The following is a 13,178-nucleotide window of genomic DNA, read 5'->3' as shown; positions in this document are numbered from 1 at the left end:
AAGAAGACAAGAAGATAGAAATTCTTCACAAAAAGCTTTAATGCTCAAACTCCTCCAAAAATTGCTCTCGAAACTTGCAGCATAACAATAGCATAATAGTGGATGTAAAAAATGAGGAGAGGGCTCTCCCTTATAAAGAAGAATGAATGATTAATATTAAGAGGCAATAAGATTTAATCAAGGGTGAAGAAAGAATGATCCGTGTGAGACAAAATTCCACCAATGAGAAAAGAGGAGAAAAATTAAATGGAGTCCCACTTAGAAATATGTGCATTTAAGTGTAGAGGAAAAAAGAAATTTATTTAATTTTTATTCATTTTATTTCCTTTTTCAAATGGAATTTTATTTAATTAAAAGGGAGCAAGTTATTTTAATTAAATAGAAAATATTTAATTAAATTAATAGTGGGGTTTTTCTCTTAATTAATTAAATTTGGATTAATTATTTAATTAAAAGAGAGGTTTTCTTTTAATTAAATAAGACTTAGGATAAAATGATCAAACCTTAGGAAATGTTGAAATAATTGAATTAATTACAATTTGATCAAAAAAAATCATTTGAATTGATTTAATTAAATATTGCAAACCATTGATTCAAGAAATTTGATAAATTGAATAATGCAGGCCCATAGTCTAGGTGACCATTTTAAGATGTATACATGATGTTTGTTGTGGACTTGGATCATCCATAGGATTTCAATTAGACCATTGTTACACTTTTATGTTTCATTGGGATGTGTGCTACATCCATTCGCTTGAGTTTTTATTAGTTGAGTGTGATTTTGTTTGTGTTCTCATCCAACCCTTGTGTTTTGACTTTCTTGATGGTGGTGCGTCCATACAAAGCACATGTGTGTGTGTTTATCGAGTGACTTGCAAGGCTTGTACTCCTAGTGGTAATGTGGTTGAATTATGTCTTTTGGGGTTGGGTTGGGAATATGCATGCCTACAAGCACTCATCATGGGATGAGTATGGGTAGGATAGGGTTTCTTCATGGAGGGGCTTCTACCATAATCTGAGTGACTTCTCCTAGATTGATGGGGGAGAAGGCTTAATTAAGTGATAACTAAATAAAATACTAGGTGGTAATAAAACATAAGATAATAAAATGTGTGAGCACTTGATTAAGTTTGAGGACACAATGTGTGAGCCTTCCATTGGGAGGTTGATTCAATACCTATCTAGCTTGGTCTATTTGATGCCAAGCTATTTCCCCTCTAGGCGAGTGCCTACATAGTAACCCATTGAGTGTCTAACTAGGACCTATTGTACTTGCATTATCTCACGATCTTGGTTGCAATCATCTTATTTTTTGGCATGAGTGTTAGTTGTGGATGTTTTCTTTATGTGCATTTTTGGTTGGATCATTATCTCCATTAGTACAATGGGAGTGAACCTATAGGTTTCATATAGTTGGGAGGTGTAGCTACCTTTAATAGTGTTGGGGACTAGTGTATAGTTACAATCTATTATTCTAGTGCAATCGGTGCTTGATGTTCACTTGGTATGTTTGGAATTCTTGAGTATTCTTTCTTGTGATTTATGCTTTAATTTCAATGCTTGGATATCATGTTTAGATGATGTTAGTTGTTTTATGCATTTCCTCATTATGATGTTTAGCATATGATCAAATGATGTGATTTACTTAGTTGGAGTATCTATTACTTATTGGATTAGCATGTTAGATTTCATGTTCTTGTGATGTTATTATGTTTTAGTAGTGATGTCCTCATAAGACAACTCTAACTATCCAGTTAGTAGTTTTGGATGTTATGTGTAGGGGATGGATAAGGCCTTTGAGGTCCCATGATGCTATTATAGTTGGGAGGAACCATACATGATTTTTTTTGTTTTTGTACATTGTACTATTGCTTTCAATACATTTCTTTACTACTAAGTTTTAGATTGCTAGATGTAGTTTTTGTTTTGTAGCTATTGTGTTCAAGTGTCTAAGCCTTAATTTTGGATCTAGTACTCCCTAGTCTGGTGGAAATTATCTTTTCTACCTTTTTATGTTATGTTTTTCTTTCTTGTTGTTGTAGATCCTCACATGAGATTGTACTCTCCCACGTGAGAGTTTGAAGTTTCATGTGGGGCCTTGTAGTTCTTCATGGGACTCATTGCAATTCCTCATGCAAAACTCGACCTTAGTGTAGAGGGAATTTTTAGGCTAAGAAAAGTGTTCCCTCATGCGAGAGGTGGATCCTTGCATGGCATGGTGTACTTTCTCACATGTCCTAGAGCACTTGCTCATGCGAGACTATCTATTGAGTTTTCTCACACAAAAAATAGGGGCATCTCTGTTGTTTTTTAGAGAACACTTTCAGGTATTTCGAGTGCCCTTTAGGATAGTTTAATATATCAAGCTCTAACAGATCAAAGATTATTCATTTTTTTGTCATCTTTTGCTTTCATCTTTAGTTTAAGGATGTTAGTTGGTAGTGGCACTTGTAGATTTATTGGTTTTCGGGTATGTTGATTAAAGACTTCCATTGTAATCTTTATGATCCTTGTATGTTGACTATCATGTGCATCCACACTTATTTTTAATTAAAAAATCTTGGGTGGGGCATTATCGTAGTTCCCAGACCAAAGGACAAGAATGTGATAGGAACCAAGTGGGTGTACAGAAAAGCTAGATGAAAATGGTGAAGTCACAAGGAATAAGACAAGATTACTTTGCAAGGGGTATGCACAAGAAGAAGGAATAGACTATGGAAAAACATTTTCCCCTATTACAAGATTGGAAGGTTTCAAATTTTATCAAATGGATGTGAAGTCATCATTTCTAAATGACATATTAGAAGAAGAGGTTTACATAGAACAATTAGAAATATTTATTGATGTGAACAAAAATAACATGGTATGTAGACTACACAAAGCTTTATATGGTTTAAAGAAAGCCCCAAGAGCATGGTATGAAAGGCTTCACAATTATCTTGGAAAAATTGGATTTGAGGGGACTAATGATAACAACAATTTGTACTTGAAGACAGAAGGAGGTAAAGGTGTTTTAATAGCTGAAATTTTTGTTGATGATATCATATTTGGAGGTCAAGATGGATTATGTAAGGAATTTTCAAATAAAATGAAGAAAGAATTTAAGATGCTTAAGTTTGGAGAGATCAAGTTCTTTTTTGGTTTGCAAGTATATTATATGAAATATAGTATATACATCACTTAGTCTAAGTATGTAAAGGATATATTGAAAACTTTTGGATTATAAGATTCCAAACTAGTTAGCAAACCTATGGTGATAGGATACAAGTTGTTAAAGAATGATGATTCAGTTGATGTGAATCAAACATTGTATAGGTCTATGATTGGAAAATTGCAATATGTAGTTCATAGTAGACTTGGCATTGCATTATCTATTGAGATTATTGCAAGATTCTTTACAAATCCTAAGGAGAATCATTTTATGGCTATTAAGAGAATTATGAGATAACTAAAAAGACTAGAAGAATATGGTCTATACAACAAGAAAAATAAAAAGTTTTAGTTGAGAGCCTACAGTGATGTTGATTGTGCTAGAAACATTGATGATAGAAAGAGCACAACTGGAGGAGCATTTTTTTTAGGAAAGAGGTTGGTTACTTGGACCAACAAGAAAAAAATTCCATATCTCAATCTACTACTGAAGATGAATATGTGGTTGCTATAGTCAATTGTACAAACATTGTATGGATCAAAAACTACTCAAAGGTATGAAGGAGGAAGTTAGTAAACCCATGGTACTTTATTGTGATGATACAAGTGCTATAAATGTATCAAAGAACCTTGTGATGCACACAAAGACTAAGGACATTGCAATAAAGTATCATTACTTGAGAGAGTTAGTTCAAGAAAAAGAAGTGAGGATGGAATATGTGAATATCAAAGAACAAATAGTTGATATATTTACAAAATCTTTACCTAAGGATTCTCATGAGTATCTAAGAGGTAAACTAGGGGTGATACAACTATCTAAAGCTACTTAAGAAGCATGAGAAGTGCCCTGCATTAATTGAGATGAATGGCATATGTTACACATTGATGATGTGGATCTTACTTTCGGAGTTTCCTAAAGTAATCAAAGAGCTAGGACAAAAGATCAATCACAAGTTAGGTGATAGAGAGAGAAATTAAAATTGTTAACATCTACATGTTGAGATGACAAGTCTTTGGCATTGTTGTCAAAGAGGGAGAAGTAAAGAATACCAAAAAAATGAGAAAGAGGAAGAAATACTTTAGAAGGAAAAAAATAAAATGAAATATATACTCCTAAGGGAGAAATAAGTATAGACAGAGAGATTATACCTAAATATTAGAAAAAGGGAGTGATCAAAGAAATTTAGAAGGAGAAGCCCTGCAAGATGATAGATGAAAGGATTCATAAGGAAGAGTTGACTATTTGTTGATCAGAACAAAATTTTGTAGCCTATATATAAGATGAAATCTGCTAATAGAGGGAGAGATTTCAATACAAGGAATTATTTTCTTTTTGGTATTTTTATTGGTATAGTTTTCCATTAATGTAGAAGAGGGAGATTGTTGAGAAAATATTGATACAAGTATGAGGACATATTTCAATCATTGTTTTGTCATTGATGCCAAACCTACTACTTTTTGGTAAGACAACTACTTAGTTGATTTGAGTACTATCATTTGGGACTGAGATTATAGTAGTCCAAAGACTAGTGCCACTTTGGATGATCTTAGCTAAGCAGCTGAAAATAAGTGTGTCATTGATGTTAGATGATTATTGTCTCTATCAATGATCTTGATGAGCTTGAGAGTTGAGAGTTATCGCATGAAAATCACCCACTCCTCTATGAGTATGCAAATGTGTTTCCTGATGATATATTGGGTATGCCACCACAATACTACATTGGTTTTTGTATTTATCTCATTCTAGGACAAAAGCCTATTTCTCAAGCACCTTCCTACATGACTACTAAGGAGTTGAGTGATGTTAGATTACATCTTTATTCAAGGGCCATATTCTTCCCAATGTATCCCTATAGGATGCACTAGTCATCATTGTAAAGAAGGATGGATCATTATGCATATGCATTGACTACTAGAAAATGAATAAGGTGACAGTAAAGAATTGATATCCTTTATTGAGGATAGATGACTTACTTGATTAGATGAAGGGTGTGTGATTGTACTTAAAGATTTATCTTAAGTTAGGAAACCATCATCTTTAGATCCATGAGGTTGATATTGATCAGATATTTTTTTGTACGTGCTATGGACATTATGAGTTCATAGTTGTACCCTTTAGGTTAACCAATGTACCATCAGTGTTCATGAGTTTGATCAATGTGATAGAAAGTAAAGTCCACCAAGATAACTGAGAAAGGGGGGGGGTGGTGAATTAGTTATCTGACTATTAAAATATTTATCATCCTTATTAATCCTTAAGCATGTGATTAATATAATCAACAACCATAAGAAGATACTCATACACAATAACCCAGATATGTTAACTAGGGAAACCCTTGATCATAAGGAAAACCCCGATGGGGATAGTACCCACAAAATGATGTACTAATATAAATTTTCCTTGTTAGAGGATGGACCCTATTAGGAGTCAATGAAATACATTCAATACATATTAGTCCCTGTTAGGAGATTCCAACCCTATTAGGAGTTGTAGAAGCTAGATGGACCCACTATCCAAATAGCTTTAGGGGCAAAACCACTGAACTCACTATCCAATTAATATTTTTATTATTTCTTGTAGAATAATAGAAATCTATATCTCCTTCTCTATCATATGATCAAACTTCTCCTCTTTAGATCTCGATACCATATCTCCAATTTTGTATCAAATAATCTCTTGGATCACTTACTTCCATTTACTCAATACTTTGCATATCACTCTTAAATCACACTTTATCATATATAATTCATAATTCATCAAAATGAAGACAACCTTCCTTTATTTCATATCCTCAAAATAATTCCTTGAGTCATCATTGAGGCTTTCCCAATTAATTATAATAGGACCTCTTTAAGATAATCAATTATTTTATAAATACACAACACTGTCATCTCAAATTCTTTACAATTTCTCACATGTATGACCTTTGTCTTGTACACTTGTTGATGTCACCATTAGGATGTGTATTTTCACTATCTTATTGTGTGGATCATGATTTTATCTATGTTAAGAGATACATTCCAAACATTAGAAACTTCTTATTAGTTAATAAGTCTACAAACTATCATATGTAAATCAAGCATATCTTATGTATGTCTTTGACTCTCTGTATGTGCACTTAACCACTTAATCAAGATACAATGTAGATACTTCCTTAACTATGCTTAACATGATCATCAATACTCTATCTGTATGACCTCATTCTCTATCTGCTACTCTGCCAATATTTATAGAAACAATGCTATGTTGACGTCAATGACAAACATAGTCATGAATGCAACATGTCAATCATGGTCTCAATATCCTCAAGTTTTCTATCAATGCTTAGGTTACTCCCTCAAAGTAATATTCTCACCATTCATGCTAATAAACTCCTCCTTTGGCATTGATGGAAAGATAATGAAAAACATCTAAGTTCCAAGAATACCAAATCAACACTCTGATGTTGTTGTTCTTACCTTTTCAAATCCTTTTTATCAATAAAAATGTGAAATCCATATCCAATGAGTTTCCTCATTCTTTTATGGATTAACTTCTCCTCATTTAATGTTTCTCCCCCATTGACAACAATAATACTTCTCCCCCATACATAGGATATATCTTTTATGAAATATCACCCCCATTCATAAGAGATGTTTTTCATGTATACTTCTCTCCTATTGACATCAATGAAAAAGGCTTCATTATGTCAATCATTTTCTTCAAGTTCTCAATCATCTCAAATGTCCAAAGACATTATTCTAAATCAACTATCAAGAGTCCTAGATGACTCTTCTCATCTCAAATACTCCCACATGTAGAAAGCATCATCATTTAGTCCAGTCAAATAATAGTGCCTTGTACCATTGGACTGATGCACTCTTTGCATCATCCACTCAGAATTAGGTAGCGGCATAAGCCCAAGCATACCTTGTAAATACTTAAATGTATCTTTAGGAAAATACTTTGTAAAGATATCTACAATGTGCTCTTTTTTACTTACATACTCTAATCAGATTTCTTTTTCTGCAACTTTCTCTCTCAAAACATTATACTTAATAGATATATGCTTAGTCCTAGAATGAAACACAAAATTCTTAGACATAATCATTATACTTGTGTTATCACAATGTGTGATAATAGGTTTTGAAAACTCTATTCCAATGTCCTTCATCATCTACTTCATCCACATCATCTAGTTGTAATTTTTTTTTGTTACTACATACTCTACTTCAATTGTACTCTGTGAAATGCAATAATGTTTTTTTCTTAGTGAAGAAACCAATCTTCCTCCAAGAAAAATTTCTCCACCAATAGTTCTCTTTCTATCATCCATGTTGTGTACCTAATTTGCATCAGTATAATCACATAAAGTAAAACCACTTGATCTATCATACCATAATCAAAAATTAGGTGTACCTTTAGATATCTGAATATCCTCTTTACTACTTAAGATTCCTTAGGATCATCTTTAAATGTTTCTAGTTTCCCAATTGCATTTTCTATATCTAGTTTGGTGTGAGTCAAATTTTTCAAACCTCCAATCATAGATCTATACTTCTTCTACTCAATTATAGGTGTCTCATCATTTCTAGATAACTTGTGACCAGTTATCATAGGTGTACCAATAGGCTTACAACTTTCCATGCCAAATATTTTCAACATTTTTTTAAAATACTTATCTTTTGATATGAAAATATCATCATTTTTTTGTTTCATCTATAAACCTTAGAAAAACTTCATCTCACCAATCATACTCATCTCAAACTCATTCTTCATTTCATTAGCAAAGTTATCACTTACTTCATCATTACCTCCAAAGATTATGTTATCAAAAAATATGACAATGGTTAATAATTCATTCTCAATTTATTTCAAATACAAATTACTATCTATTGTATCTTTAGCAAATCTAAGTTTTTACAAATATTTACCCAATCTTGCATTCTAGATTCTAGGTGCTTGCTTTAAACCATACAATACTTTCTTCAATCTGCATACCATGTCCTTTTCTTCTGTCAAAGGAAATCCTTCAGGATTCTCAATGTAAACTTCTTCAAGTTCTCCATTCAAAAATGTTTACTATACATCCATCTGATACACTTAGATCTTCTTATTTGTTGCATAAGCTAGGAACATTCTCATTGCTTCCATTCTAGCAAGAGGGGAAAATGTCTCTTCATAGTCTATACCTTCTTGCTATAAATATTCTTTACATACAAGTCTAGATTTATTCCTTACAACTCCATCTTGTTCATTCATTTTATTTTTGAATACCCATTTAGTCTCAATAACATTCCTGTCTTTAGGCATAGGAACTAATTCCCTTGTCTCATTCTTCATAATATGATCTAGTTCTCCCTTCATTACTTGAATCTAATGATCATCCTTACATGCATCATCTATGTTCTTAGGTTTAACTTGAGAAATCAAACATAATTCCTCATGTACTATATTTCTTATCATCACTCCTTTGTCTTTACTTCCAATAATCTATTCAAAAGGGCTATTATTTGCCAAATTCATGCTTGGTGTAGGAGTTGCTACCTCAAATCTTACTTCTCTTGGTTTTGATCTCTTTTCATTTCTTTGTTCAAAGATTTGAATATTATTTTGCTAGTCTTTATTAGTCTCAAAGAAAAATTCCATATTTTCTTCATTATAATCATCAATGATACTAAAGTTGTTTCTTCTAATACTTTCTCTTTCACAACCAATTCAAGCTCATTGTCTTTATCATCACTATCATTCAAGAATCTTTCCATAATTGCTTTAAATTCTTCATCATCATCATAAAGTTAAATTTTTCTAGTTTTTCTTACTCTCTCATGACATTTGAATGAAAAATGACCCAATTCTTGACATGTCCAACAAACAAAAAAATTCATATTTTCTGATTCTCTTTTCATAAGTAGATAAATTTCCTTCTTTGATCTTCTTGTCAGATCTAGATCTATCTTCACTTGTGCTTACATTAGTAGGTTTATCCTTTTGTATGCATTAAAAAGACTTTGGATCTAGAAACTCAATATTTTGTTGTGTACATAATTTTGATATCTCACCAAGGAACTCCATCTTCTAAATATCAAAATTAGCTCTATCACATTTAGGAATTTCTTTTCTAAAGTGGCCTTCCATTGATCTCCCAAAGTTTTTAAGACTTGTAATCAAGGACTTGATGCTCTAATACTAATTGTTGGAAAATAAAGTCCACCAAGATAATTGAGAGAGGGGTTGAATCAATTATCCAACTATTAAAAATATTATCAACCTTATTAATTAAGCACGTGATCAATATAATCAACAAACATAAGAAGATACTCATACACAATACCATTAGACATGTTAACTAGGAAAACCATTGATTAGAGAGAAAACCCCAATGGGGATGGTACCCACAAAAGGATGTACTAATATAAATATTTCTTGTTAGAGCCTATTAGGATTCAATGAAATACATTAAGTACATATCAATCCATGTTAGGAGACTTTGAATCCTTGTTAGGAGATTCTAACCTTGTTAGGAGTTGTGCCAACCCTATTAGGAGTTGTAGAAGGCAAATGGACCCACTCTCCAAAAATCTTCAAGGGTAAGACCATTGAACTCATTGTCCAATTAATCTCTATATTATTCCTTGTAGACTAATAGAAATGTATAGCTCCTCTATCCTCTAACTGGACTTATCATCTTTAGATCTCAATACCAGATCTCCAACTTCACATGCAATAATCCCTTGGATTGCTTACTTGCATTTACTCAATACTTTTCATATCACACTTGAATCATACTTTATCATATCAGATTCACACTTCATCAAAAGGAAAATACCTTCCTTTATACAATATCCTCAAAATATTCCTTGATTCAGCTTTGAGGCTTTCCCAATTATAATAGGACCTCTTTAAAATAATCAATTATTTTACAATTACATAACATTGTCGGCTTACAGTCTTTATAGTTTCTCATGCATGTGATCTTTGTCCTTGCACACTTGCTAGATCACTTATAGACACCTAAATAGGATTACATCACTTAAGTAATCCTATTTAGTCATCTCCTCAGGCACTTTTTATTAAACATTAAATATTTAATTAATTTATTGTAATCCCCCTGTTAATTAATTGATTTAATTAACTATAGTCCAATTGATAAATTTAAATGACAACCAATAGTCTAATTTATTAATCATATCCCCTTTTCTTCTATTAAATTAAATAATTCTACTATTAATATTTTATTTAATTCCAAATTCCCCTTTTTCTATTAAATTAAATAATTTTACTATACATATTTAATTTAATTCTAAATCCCCCTTCTTCTATTAAATTAAGTAATTGTACTATGCATATTTAATTTAATTCTAAATCCCCCTTCTTCTATTAAATTAAATAATTGCACTATACCTATTTAATTTAATTCCAAATCTCCCAATTTATTAAATAAATTCTTTAATAAATTTCACCCATTTTATTAAATAAATAATTTAATAAATCAATCCTCCTCTAATCCAAGTCTGATCCTCACTCTAATCATATGCACAGCTTTAATCCTAGATTAAGAATTCCTAAGCCAAACCAAAGTCAAATTATCACCCACCTCCATTTTAAATAAATCAAACAAAGACTTAACCTCTTCTAAAATTTCCTCCCACCTACATTTTAAATAAATCAAACAAAGACTTAACCTCTTCTAAAATTTCCTCCCACATTCATTTTAAATAAATCAAACAAAGACTTAACCTCTTCTAAAATTTCCTCCCACTTCCATTTTAAATAAATCAAACATTGACTTAGCCTCTTCCAAAATGTCCTCCCACCTCCATTTTAAATAAATCAAACAAAGAGTTTACCTCTTCCAAAATTTCCTCCCACCTACATTTTAAATAAATCAAACAAAGACTTAACCTCTTCCAAAATTTCCTCCCACCTACATTTTAAACAATTCAAACAAAGACTTAACCTCCTCCAAAATTCTTACCCACCTCCATTAAATAATTCGAACAAAGACTTAACCTCCTCCAAAATTCTCACCCACCTCTATTAATTATTCAAAAACAAAGACTTAATTGTCCATCCTCTCTTCTTGTGATACTTGTCACAAGGCTATGGATTTGAGAAACCACAATCCATGTGCTTCTCTCTCTTTGTATCCTAGCCCCCCTTAAACAAATCTTCCATCTTGCATATCAACCATCTATCAAACCACCCCTTGGTCAATAAATTAGACCCTTCCCCTCTCATAATGAATCCTATTTCAAGCTAATGTTATAATATTATTTTAAGAGCCTAAAAACTACCAAAATACCATTATAATGAAAAAATCCATCTATATTTACACTCATGAATCTTTCATCCATTAAAGTTTTGAAATAACATTTGAGCAGACATCTCCATTAAAGGACACATATACACAATCAAGGAGGCTTTTGGAGTGTCTTCATTTGGTTTGCAGTCTCTATTTTTACCTTCTTTGTCTAATCTTATATGTGAATATGATTTTAGTTTGTGAATGTTTTCTATTTTGTTAATGTTCTTTGCATGCTAACATCTTGTTCTACATTTTTACATGCCTAGTGGGACCCCCTTCATGGGTCATTTTACTAACATTATAATATTTTTAAAGTACATATTTTTGTTATAAGATTTTAGATTGAAGACTCACTTGAAGTTCATCTTGAATTCAAAAGAAAAATATGTCAATCTAGAAAAATTTCCATCTTCTACCTTTATTCTTCTTGTCTTTGACTTCTAAATCAGAAACCTAAACCTTTACATGAGATAGATTTATTTTGATAAAAAGGAAAAGTATTTGTGTGATTTATTTACTCTTGAGTGAGGGGATTATGCTCTTCTCCTTTTAGGAGGATCATAATCCTAGAAGCTCTTGATTTGGCCATGATCATGTATGCCCTCTCTTCTTTGCAAATATCTAAGAAAACACTTACACTCAATCGATTATAACTTTTGCATACGAGCTCTGTTTTGGATGATTCAGAAAGCACTAGAAAGTTGGTTTCAAGATCTTTCTAGATATATAGTATTTTTATTTTACAAAATTCCCAAAAATATTTTTGACATTCCCACATTCAAGGGATTTTTTGTTGACCTTGCGGGATTGTCATTTTTTAGTGTCTTAAGTCGAGTCTCTTTGTCATTGTCTATGTCTTTTGGATAACTAGGATCACATTTAACTTTGGGTACTTAAAAAACAAAAAAATCCATCTTGAATGCTAAATCTAAAAAGAATTAATGTGATGAATATTTAGTTTTGTGTATCAAAGAACATTTCAAATTAAAACACTTCAAATTAGAGCTTATAAAGAATTCACACAATCTTGAATGACTTAAGGAAAAGCACTCTTATTTCCATCTATTTCAAAGTTTTTCACATGAATGCTTTATTATGTTGACTCGATTTACTTATGTTGACCATCATTTTTTAGTTGGAATAAACCTTTTATGTTAATCACGAGTATTTTCAAGTATCACTAAGGAATACACATTAAATGATTTCAAAATAGACTGAATCATGTGCCTTATGTGTATTGAGATTGTGCCTTTTAGAACATCTTTGACTTCTCTATTTCTTGCAAATTAGAACCATTTTAAATATGTGACACATGTACCAAAAGTGGTTAGCAAGATCGTCCACAACAACCTAAGAGTGCTTCTAGATATTTCATCCACCTCTACAAAGTGTGTCCCCTTTGGTTAGGAGATCAAATTGGTAAATAATCTAGCTAGTATAAATGAGGGGAAGTGTAAACTTTCTCACTCCATTAGGAAAGTTTGGGTGGTGTGTTTCTGGGGGTAGCCTTAGGTAGGAAAACTTTCCCATGATTTCAGCATATCCATAATAGATTCTTAAGTGGATCACATACATAACAACCATTTGGCTGACTCTACAAACCTATTACCAATCAAATTAGTATCTACCTAATTCACCTTCAAATTTATTATAATCCTTGTGTAGGGATCGATCCAAGTTGACTACCTGGATCACCTAAATATTTTTTACACTCACCATCTGTACTCCACAAAACAAAAA

The sequence above is a fragment of the Cupressus sempervirens genome, chromosome 8, assembly GCF_028749045.1.
Source record: "Cupressus sempervirens isolate cs-2001-9-10 chromosome 8, ASM2874904v1, whole genome shotgun sequence".
Lineage (NCBI taxonomy): Eukaryota > Viridiplantae > Streptophyta > Pinopsida > Cupressales > Cupressaceae > Cupressus > Cupressus sempervirens.
Note: the sequence above shows the minus strand (reverse complement) of the source record.